The sequence below is a fragment of the Silene latifolia genome, chromosome X (genome assembly GCF_048544455.1).
Source record: "Silene latifolia isolate original U9 population chromosome X, ASM4854445v1, whole genome shotgun sequence".
NCBI lineage: Eukaryota > Viridiplantae > Streptophyta > Magnoliopsida > Caryophyllales > Caryophyllaceae > Silene > Silene latifolia.
The window spans coordinates 38,380,653-38,389,732 of NC_133537.1; positions in this window are offsets into that span (position 1 = coordinate 38,380,653).

Consider the following 9,080-nt stretch of genomic DNA (forward strand, 5'->3'; position numbering starts at 1 on the left):
AGCAGTGCCATGTAGCCATTGAGGCGCGAGACTGTTGGCGATGCAAGAGAATCTGCCCAGGTTTAAAAACTGGAGTTCAGGGAGCCTGTTTAGGCGCAAGCTAGGTGATGACCCAAAGGGGTGTCTCCTAGTCGTTGAAAATGTTTGTGAAATCGTTTGTTAAAAGGGTGTTAAAACCCGTTTTTGTGCTAATATAAAGAACATGACTCGGAATAATTATCATTGTCTTGATAATATCCGATGTCGGGTTCGGATTTGCAAGCTTGACATGAATAGTTTTGTAAATGAAAAGTGTAAAAATGCTTGATATCAAACCTAAGATTAAGTTCGACCAAGAAAAGATGTGTGACACGTGTGCTAGGTGTAAACAAGTGAGATCATCTTTCAAACCGAAAAGAGTAGTAAGCACAAATCAAGCTTTGGAATTGGTACACATGGATCTTTGTGGTCCTATGAAGGTAAGAAGTCGAGGAGGATCCAGGTATATCTTTGTCCTCATAGATGACTACTCAAGGTATGTATGGCCTATCTTTCTTTATTCAAAAGATAAAACATTTGATGAATTTGACTGTCTTATGAAACGTGTTTAAAATAAATATAAGACTAATCTTGTATCTATTCGTACGGATCATGGCACTAAATTTGATAACCAAGCCTTTATAGAATATTGTAGAGTTAATGGTGTAGGACATAATTTTTCTGCACCAAGTACTCCTAAACAAAACGGTGTCGTTGAACGTATGAATAGAACATTAGAAGATATGGCTCGTACAATGCTTTTTTGTAGTGGTCTACCTCGTAACTTTTGGGCTGAAGCCATTAGTAGTTCTTGTTATATCCATAATCGTGCTATGATAAGACCAATCCTTAAGAAAACCCCTTATGAACTTTTAAGAGGTTGTAAACCTATCATCTCCCATCTTCGTTGTTTTGGGAGTAAGTGTTTTGTTCACAATAATGGTAAAAATAAGTTAAGCAAATTCGACCCTAGGAGTGATGAGGCGATTTTCATAGGATACTCGGATCATAGCAAGGCTTACAAAGTCTTCAAAAAGAGGACTCTCTGTATTGAAGAAAGTGTTCGCGTTATTTTTGATGAAGATAACGTGTTTGATAAGCCCTTACAGGATGAGGAAGAAGACTTGGACGAACCTGACTTTTTTCTTTCTAGAGACGATCCCCCGGAATTAGAATTGGAGGACAATGAGATTGAAGGAACAAGTGATGAACTTGATCATTCCTGAAAAGATAAAAAGAAGAAAACCAAAGTTATAGTTGATGATACTATAACATTGACTCAAAATAAGAACTCCCAACCTAATGTTATAGGTGATGTTACTATAACATTGAATCCAAATTAAGGTACAGAGTCCGAAGTTATAAACGGCTCTACTATAACACTTGGATTGGATTCAGGGGAACTTCCTCCAATTCTGAGCCAAATGAAGTTGGGTCAAGTTCAAATAACGATGAAGAGCCAAGTATCTCTACCAAATGGAAATACAAGAACTCACACTCTATGGACAATATTATTGGAAATATTAAGAAGGGTGTTCAAACAAGACGATCCTTAAATAACTTCTGCTCTTTCTACTCATTCCTATCCATGATCGAACCAACAAATATCAATAAAGCTCTTGCTGAATCAGATTGGATTATAGCCATGCAAGAAGAACTTCAACAGTTCGAACGAAATAAGGTTTGGCACTTAGTTCCTAGACTAAGGATCAATCTGTCATTGGAACGAGATGGGTTTTTAGGAACAAACTAGATGATGCCGGAGTCATCATTAGAAACAAAGCAAGATTGGTGGTCCAAGGTTATAATCAACAAGAAGGGATAGATTATGACAAAACTTTCGCACCTATTGCTATTAGACTTCTGATAGCGTTCGCAGCTCATAAAGGAATGAAGCTCTTCCAAATGGATTTCAAGACGGCATTTCTAAATGGATATCTACAAGAAGAAGTCTTCGTAGAGCAACCCCCTGGATTTAAGTATAGCAAATTTGAAGACCATGTCTTTAAATTAGACAAAGCCATATATGGATTAAAACAAGCACCAAGGGCATGGTATGACAGATTATCAAAATTTCTACTTGACAGTGGATTCAATAGAGGATCTGTTGATAAAACCTTATTTCTAAAATCTGAGGGCTCTGACCTTTTGGTTGTCCAAATCTACGTTGATGATATATCTTTGGATCGACCAACCGAGGCTTGTGAAAGTATTTTTATGAGTTGATGACTTCCGAGTTCGAGATGAGTATGATGGGAGAATTGAAATTCTTCTTAGGTCTGCAAATTCAACAAACTGATGAAGGCATTAAAATGCATCAACAAAAATATATCAAGGAGCTAATTAGAAAGTTCGGAATGGAAAATTCTCATGCTATGCCTACTCTGATGGTTGCAGATAAGAAGTTAACTTTAGATGAAGATGGTAAACCTGTTGAGGAAACAACCTACCGTGAGATGATAGGGTCTTTGCTATATTTAACTTCAAGTCGACCGGATATCATGTTTAGCGTATGTGTTTATGCGAGATATCAGTCATCTCCTAAAGAATCACATATGACGACCGTTAAAAGGATTTTACGATATTTAATTAGAACGGCTAAGCTATATTTATGGTATCCAATGGAGTGTAATTTTGACCTAGTTGGTTATTCTGATGCCGACTATGGATGTTCTCTAGACAGAAAAAGCACGTCAGGTGTTGTCACGTTCGTTGGACCTTGCATTATTACGTGGGGTTCAAAGAAGCAGAATTCAGTCGCCCTTTCAACTGCTGAAACCGATTATATCGCTGCGGGACTGGTATGTACTCAATTATTATGGCTTAAGCAACAATTACGTGATTATGGTGTTGACGTAGGATGCATTCCTATTTTATGTGATAATACGAGTGCGATAATTATTTCTAAAAACCCCGCACGACATTCACGTACCAAACATATTGAAATAAGGCACCATTTTATTCGAGACCGTGTTGAGAAAGGGAATATAAAACTTGAGTTTTGTAGTACTGAAAAACAATGGGCAGACATTTTGACAAAATCATTAGCTAGAGAACGATTTGAGACTTTACGGTTGGAAATTGGTTTAATCAGTGGTACCTAAGCTTCCATATGTGTTTAATTTCTTAATGACTGACTAGTAAAGATTAAGATTGTATGACTGTGTCCGTATATTGTGTTGCATGAATAATTTCGTTTATAGAAGTATATTTATCATATATATTCTATTTGTATTTTAGAATTTTATTGACATACAAACTTTATCTTATTTTCAAAAAATTAAGATACACCATGTTTTATTTTCCAAATTGTATAAAAATCTTTCCTATATTGCTATACAAATCACGTCCACATATCATAATCCTATTCTCACACTACTTACCATAATTAATTCCTACTTCAATTTATATCACCTACCATATTTTGACACTTACCAAAATTTAATTACTACTTGCCTAAACCTAGACTTATGACTAACCTATGCTCTACTATAATTACCCACCTTGCCGTGTAAACCCAAACCACACATCCACTTGCATCACTTTTTCTCTTTTCTAAAGTTCTCTTAAAATCTTTACCATCTCCATCACCATGAATTCAAGCCATGCAAAAACTTGTTCCTCTACCCGGAATCAACACCACCGAAACTCCAACAATCCTCCATCATCACAACCATCCATTAATTCTAATTTCTCCACTTTTCCTTCACCACACCCACAACCGTCTCCTCCTCTGTTTCACGGTCGGGATGATGCGGTATCCGAGGGAAAAAGGCGTCGTCTTTTTAAGGGAAAGAACAAGGTTGTTGTCGATGAGGGGAATGATGTTGATGAACCCGAAGTTGTTATTAGGAATGGTGTTTCAAGGACCCTACTTCGAGAAGTCTCGAAAAACGCAACAAGGGAAGGTTTGAACCGAGTCCGATTAACAAAAGATGAGAGTACTCTTGTGTCTCGGGTCTTGCCTTATTCAATCCATGGTGGAAGGTACTATCCTAAGTCTTGGTTAACTACTATTCCGGCTCTTAAATTTTTTATCGATTTTCTTGATTTTCAAGAATGGAGTCATGTTAGTCAATTTTCGGGTCCAATTTATCCTGTGGAGGTTGTCCAATTTTTCGCTACTGTGAAAATTAAGAAGGGAGTGTTGCATGTGACTGTCAATGGTGTAGATGTGACGGTCTTTGTTTCTGATTTTTGCTCTGCTTTTTCGGTTCCTAATGACGGAATTGATATAAATCCGAGTCTTGAGTGGTCTAATATTGTTGGTGAAAAAGAATTGGTTATTAAACAATATTTTGAGGAGGTTGGGTCGGAGGGTGGAAACATAATTGTCCGTCCTCTTTCGGCAAAAATTAAATTTCTTCTAAATTTCCTTTGGAATACAATCGTGCCGCGAAGGGGAGGAAGGGACAAAGTGTCGAGTTATGAGGCGATCATTGTCTACTCGTGGTTGGAAGGTCAAAAGGTCAACTTGGCGAGTCTAGTGCTACACCGAATTGTCCACACGAGTCTCACGGTTACTAAAGAAAAGTTTTGTACAACTATCGATATTCCATATGGGATGTGGGTGTCTCGGTTGTTAGAAATCAAACAAGTTGTGGGATGGGATAGTTATGGAGTTAGTGCTAAAGATTGCATGTGTGATCATTTAATTAAGCTCATGGGTCTCGGGTTTGATGGACCAGAATTGGTTCTCTTGAAAGATGTTGAGAAGGTTGTTAATGACACGGGTTTGGGAGCTATGGGTGCAAAAATGGAGAGTTTCTTGGGCACGTTAATGGAAAAATTCGAGGAACAGTCTACTACCTTAGCCACGGCATTATCACAGGTTGGGCCTTCACGGTCCTCAGTTAGCGGGTTGAATTGTGATCGGGTCTATGCTTAGATGGACGGTGTTGACCAAAGGTTAGCGGGTTTTGAGAGGGAGTTGAAGGCCATCCGTGGGGGAAGTGTTCCCACATGGGGATCATCTTACCTTCCTTACTAGTCAAGGAGGTGCATTGGTGATGCATGGGAAAGCTATGGCAGCCGATCAATCGCTTACTTTGGAGGCCACGAGGGCATTATTGTTGAAGATTCTTAACTTTGAACGTAGTCTTTAGAGCCTTACTACTCTTGTGCGAAGTTCATTTGACCGCCTTGATGCTTTGGAACACCGCACCCGTCCCGACTATGTGAACCCGTATAAGACCCGTAACACATGACCTCTCCTCGTCCTTGCCTAATTTAGCACCTACTGTTTTTAGTCTTTTCCTATTTTCTTCATCTTAGTGGTGTATTTTGCTAAACTCTTTCGGCTCATTTTGGCATTTACTTGTGGTTATGGCCCAAGTACTTCTCTAAACATGTTGTTTATTCGGCCCCTTGGCATTAAACATGTTTTCTTACATTTGTATGTTAATTAAACTTCTAGATGCTTATGCTTATATGTGGTTTATTTGCCTTTTATATCGTTCTTATCTCTTGTCTCGTCTTATATTATTCTAGTCATTTCATGAAAGAACATATATGGTAAGCATCTACCTAAGCTTGCTCCTTGTCAAGACCTATTGTCTCTTAAAGTTACTTTAAGTTTCGATTTTATGTAAATCGTCTTGATCTTGCGTTGATCTTTATTATTAAGATGACGGTATTATATTGAGCAGGAACTTTATACTTAGTCACAATTTTAGGAGACTTGCCATCATCAAAAAGGGGAAATTTGTTTAACCATATAGAATATATGTTTATGTTTTGATGATGTCAAGTGTGATTTATATTTTATATACTCGTTGCGCGTAATCGTTTGTTTAAGTCTTTTAGATTAAACTTATTTATTACAAGCAATAAAGAAGAATTGTGATGGAAGTATATCATGATCAAGCCTCAATTAAAGATCAAGATTATCTAAGAATCATTCAAGTATTATAAGAAGACAAAGTCCGTCTAAAAATTAATCAAGCTTGGATGATGAAGTAGCCTATGCTCGAAGATCTCCTATGAAGATTAGAATAGTATAGGTGATTATCTCATAATGGTAACTACGAGTGAATTTCTTGTATTGGTAAAGTTATAGCTTTGCAGCTATAACATTACTAGTAAAAGAGCTCAATGTTATAACTCTTCTACTATAACATTGAGATGCTTAGTTTTTATTACACGACTTGAAATGTTTCAAAATTGTTTTTGAAAAACGTTTTTGTTTATTTTAATGTTTTAGTAAAAGTATTTATTAAATAAAGCCCGATTTAGTGCGGAGTTCGGTTATATGTTGAACATTAGTTAGTAATCGTTTTGGGTCAACTTATGAGTTGGACCATATTACTAATTAGGGTTTTAATATAGCTACTCCTTAAATCTAAATTCTAACCTAATATTAAGTTAGGGTTTGCACGAATCACGAGGCATATGATCCGTGATATTTCGTGTGACCTAAGATATAACAAGATCTTTTTGTAAATATTTTTTTCTCTAAGGAATATTTTTACATATCTTTTATATTTTACTTGATATTGTTATTTATGAGAAAGATATTCTTGTTATGGAAAATCTTATCATATCTTAGAATTTATGGAAAAGATAATAGTAGGATAATTTATATTCTATCTTTTGGAATATTCTTTATTATATTTAAGGCTTTAAGGAAAGAAATAATAAAAGATATGATCTATTTACATATCCCTATTTCGGCTATTAGGGTTTCACAGAAACCGATTAGCTTTGCTTCTTCCTTTCCTATAAATACTTTGCTTTTTGCAACATTTAAAAGAGTGACCTTAAGCATAAAATTGATTTAATCTTTCAAAGCAAAGCCATGTGTTTCAAGAAAGAAAACCGATTTGCTATTTTCAAAAGGTCGTGTGTTTAAACTCGTATGTTCATTTGTTAAGTTATCGTTATAAGGTAATAGTGCTCAATAGATTTCTTACTAGTTCGTTAACGTCAACCTTTGCAAGAATCATTAGTGCTTTCTTATTAGCATAAGTTAGTCACTCGAGTATTTAACGGTACTCATTGACTTACAACTAGAGTTAGTTGTACGAGTTGGGTTAGTAAATTTGTAATCCGTAGAAAGGTACTAAATTTATTAATCGAGAATAGTGGACGTAGGTTTCGATTTGTGAAACTGAACCACTTCTAAAACCGTGTCTCTCCTTCTGTTTCGTTCGTTTGTTTACTTTGTTCTTACTTGATCATTTGTTAATTAGTTAAAGTTTAATCAATAAACGTTAAGTAATTAATTATATTCATACAATCAAATAAGTTTTAAAAAGTTTTAAATCCTTAATTCACCCCCCCCCCCCTCTTGAGTATTTTGGATCGATAGACTCTTCAATCATCGTACTCAGATTAAACCGACATGGTATGTAGAACCAAGGATGGTTATCCATGTATGACTAACATGGTTTTTTGCAAATGTAAACAAATGAATGAGGGCTTTAAAATACCCTTTAAAAATATAATTAACCAAATATTATCACCAAGTCACAGATTAAACCGTCATGGTATAAGGAACCAAGGGTGAATATAATTCATGGTTAAAAATGCTCATCATAAAAATGATTTGAAATATTTGAAATGGTAAAAACCAATTGCAAATAAGAAATGAAAATAGAGGAAAGATGAACTCAAACACGTTTAAGTTCTGACTGGGGACGCCTAAAGAGGCGCGAGGTTGGTAGTGGTGACTACCTGTAACATTCCGTTTTGACGGTTGATCTTATTTGGTGGATTGTCTTGGTATTGAGAGTGCTAGTGAGCGTTATGGAAGTAAGACAGAGTTGGAAACACTTATATTGTGGGTATCCGATAGTACTGTGGAGTTAGCATTGAGAGTTTATGCTGTAGTTGAGACGATATCGTGAGCCATAGTGTGGAAGTAAGTGTGGTTGGTGGAGTTAGTGTTAGGTGTCCATGTTTTATAGGTTGGGTTGGAACTTCGAGGACGAAGTACTTTTTAAGGAGGGAAGACTATAATACTCCATATTTTAGTTGGAGTACTTGGTCGAATACTTGGTTGGTACTCGGTCGAGTGTGTGTTACTCGGCCGAGTGCACGTAACCGAGTAAAGCGATTCAGCAAGTTGACGGTTTCTTTTATGATTTGACCAAGGATATCGTTATAATGCTTATATCATTTCTAGTTCATTTTAACATCTCTATAAACCATTTTCTAAACCTAGAGAGAGGGAGAGAAAGAAGAGTGTCGAGCCTTTCATTGGATTGGAGATTTCTCATCTTTTTCAACCTAATTCGATTTCCCTGTTGGTAAGTCGATTTCATTCAATTGTTTACACTATTTTAAAATCGTCTTCTTTGAAAAGTTTGAAAACAGAGTCATGTTTATTTGAAGTCTAGTTTATGCATATCAAATCTCGGGGTCAAATTCCTTATGGTTTGTCCTAGGTGATTTATTTATGAACATGTCGCTGAAAAGTCCGCGAATCTGATTTGGTTGTGGAAAATGATTTGAAACCCTAATTTATATGTCGATTCAATTTTGGGGATTTTTCATACATCATTTTTGTAGAGTCTAGATGACAATAGAATTTGGAATTTCTGAAAAATAATGTTTTAAACTCGTTTTATGAATCAATACTTTTTATGCGACAGATTCTGTCAGCTTTTGGAAATCAGTCTAAAACCCTTAATAAGTTTGGAATTTGAGAAACCTTCGTTAGATATAATTTGTAGCTAAGACTCATGGTGTTCTAATCCAATTGGCCTTGCATCGATTTTATTTTTCTGGAATTAGTTATGTATTTTATTCCGAGTCTGTCATGTGCTAGAAAATCTGGAAAAGTCGTGTTTGTTCTTTAAGTTGATATTCTTATTAAGTTATGATGAGTCTAGGTTATGTGCATGATTAATTGATTTACAAGGTGGTAACTATACATAATTATGTTATGTAGGTGATGGATATGTGAAGGATCATAATTGATTGCTTGAGTGTGCTTGGATTGCAAAAAAGTAGGGTTTCTCCTACTTAGTACTGTTAATTGATTGAGATTGCATATGTTTTATAATTGAAGTTATCTACTGATCATCGGAGGTTGGGTGTTGTGGTGACGGTGTTGGTGT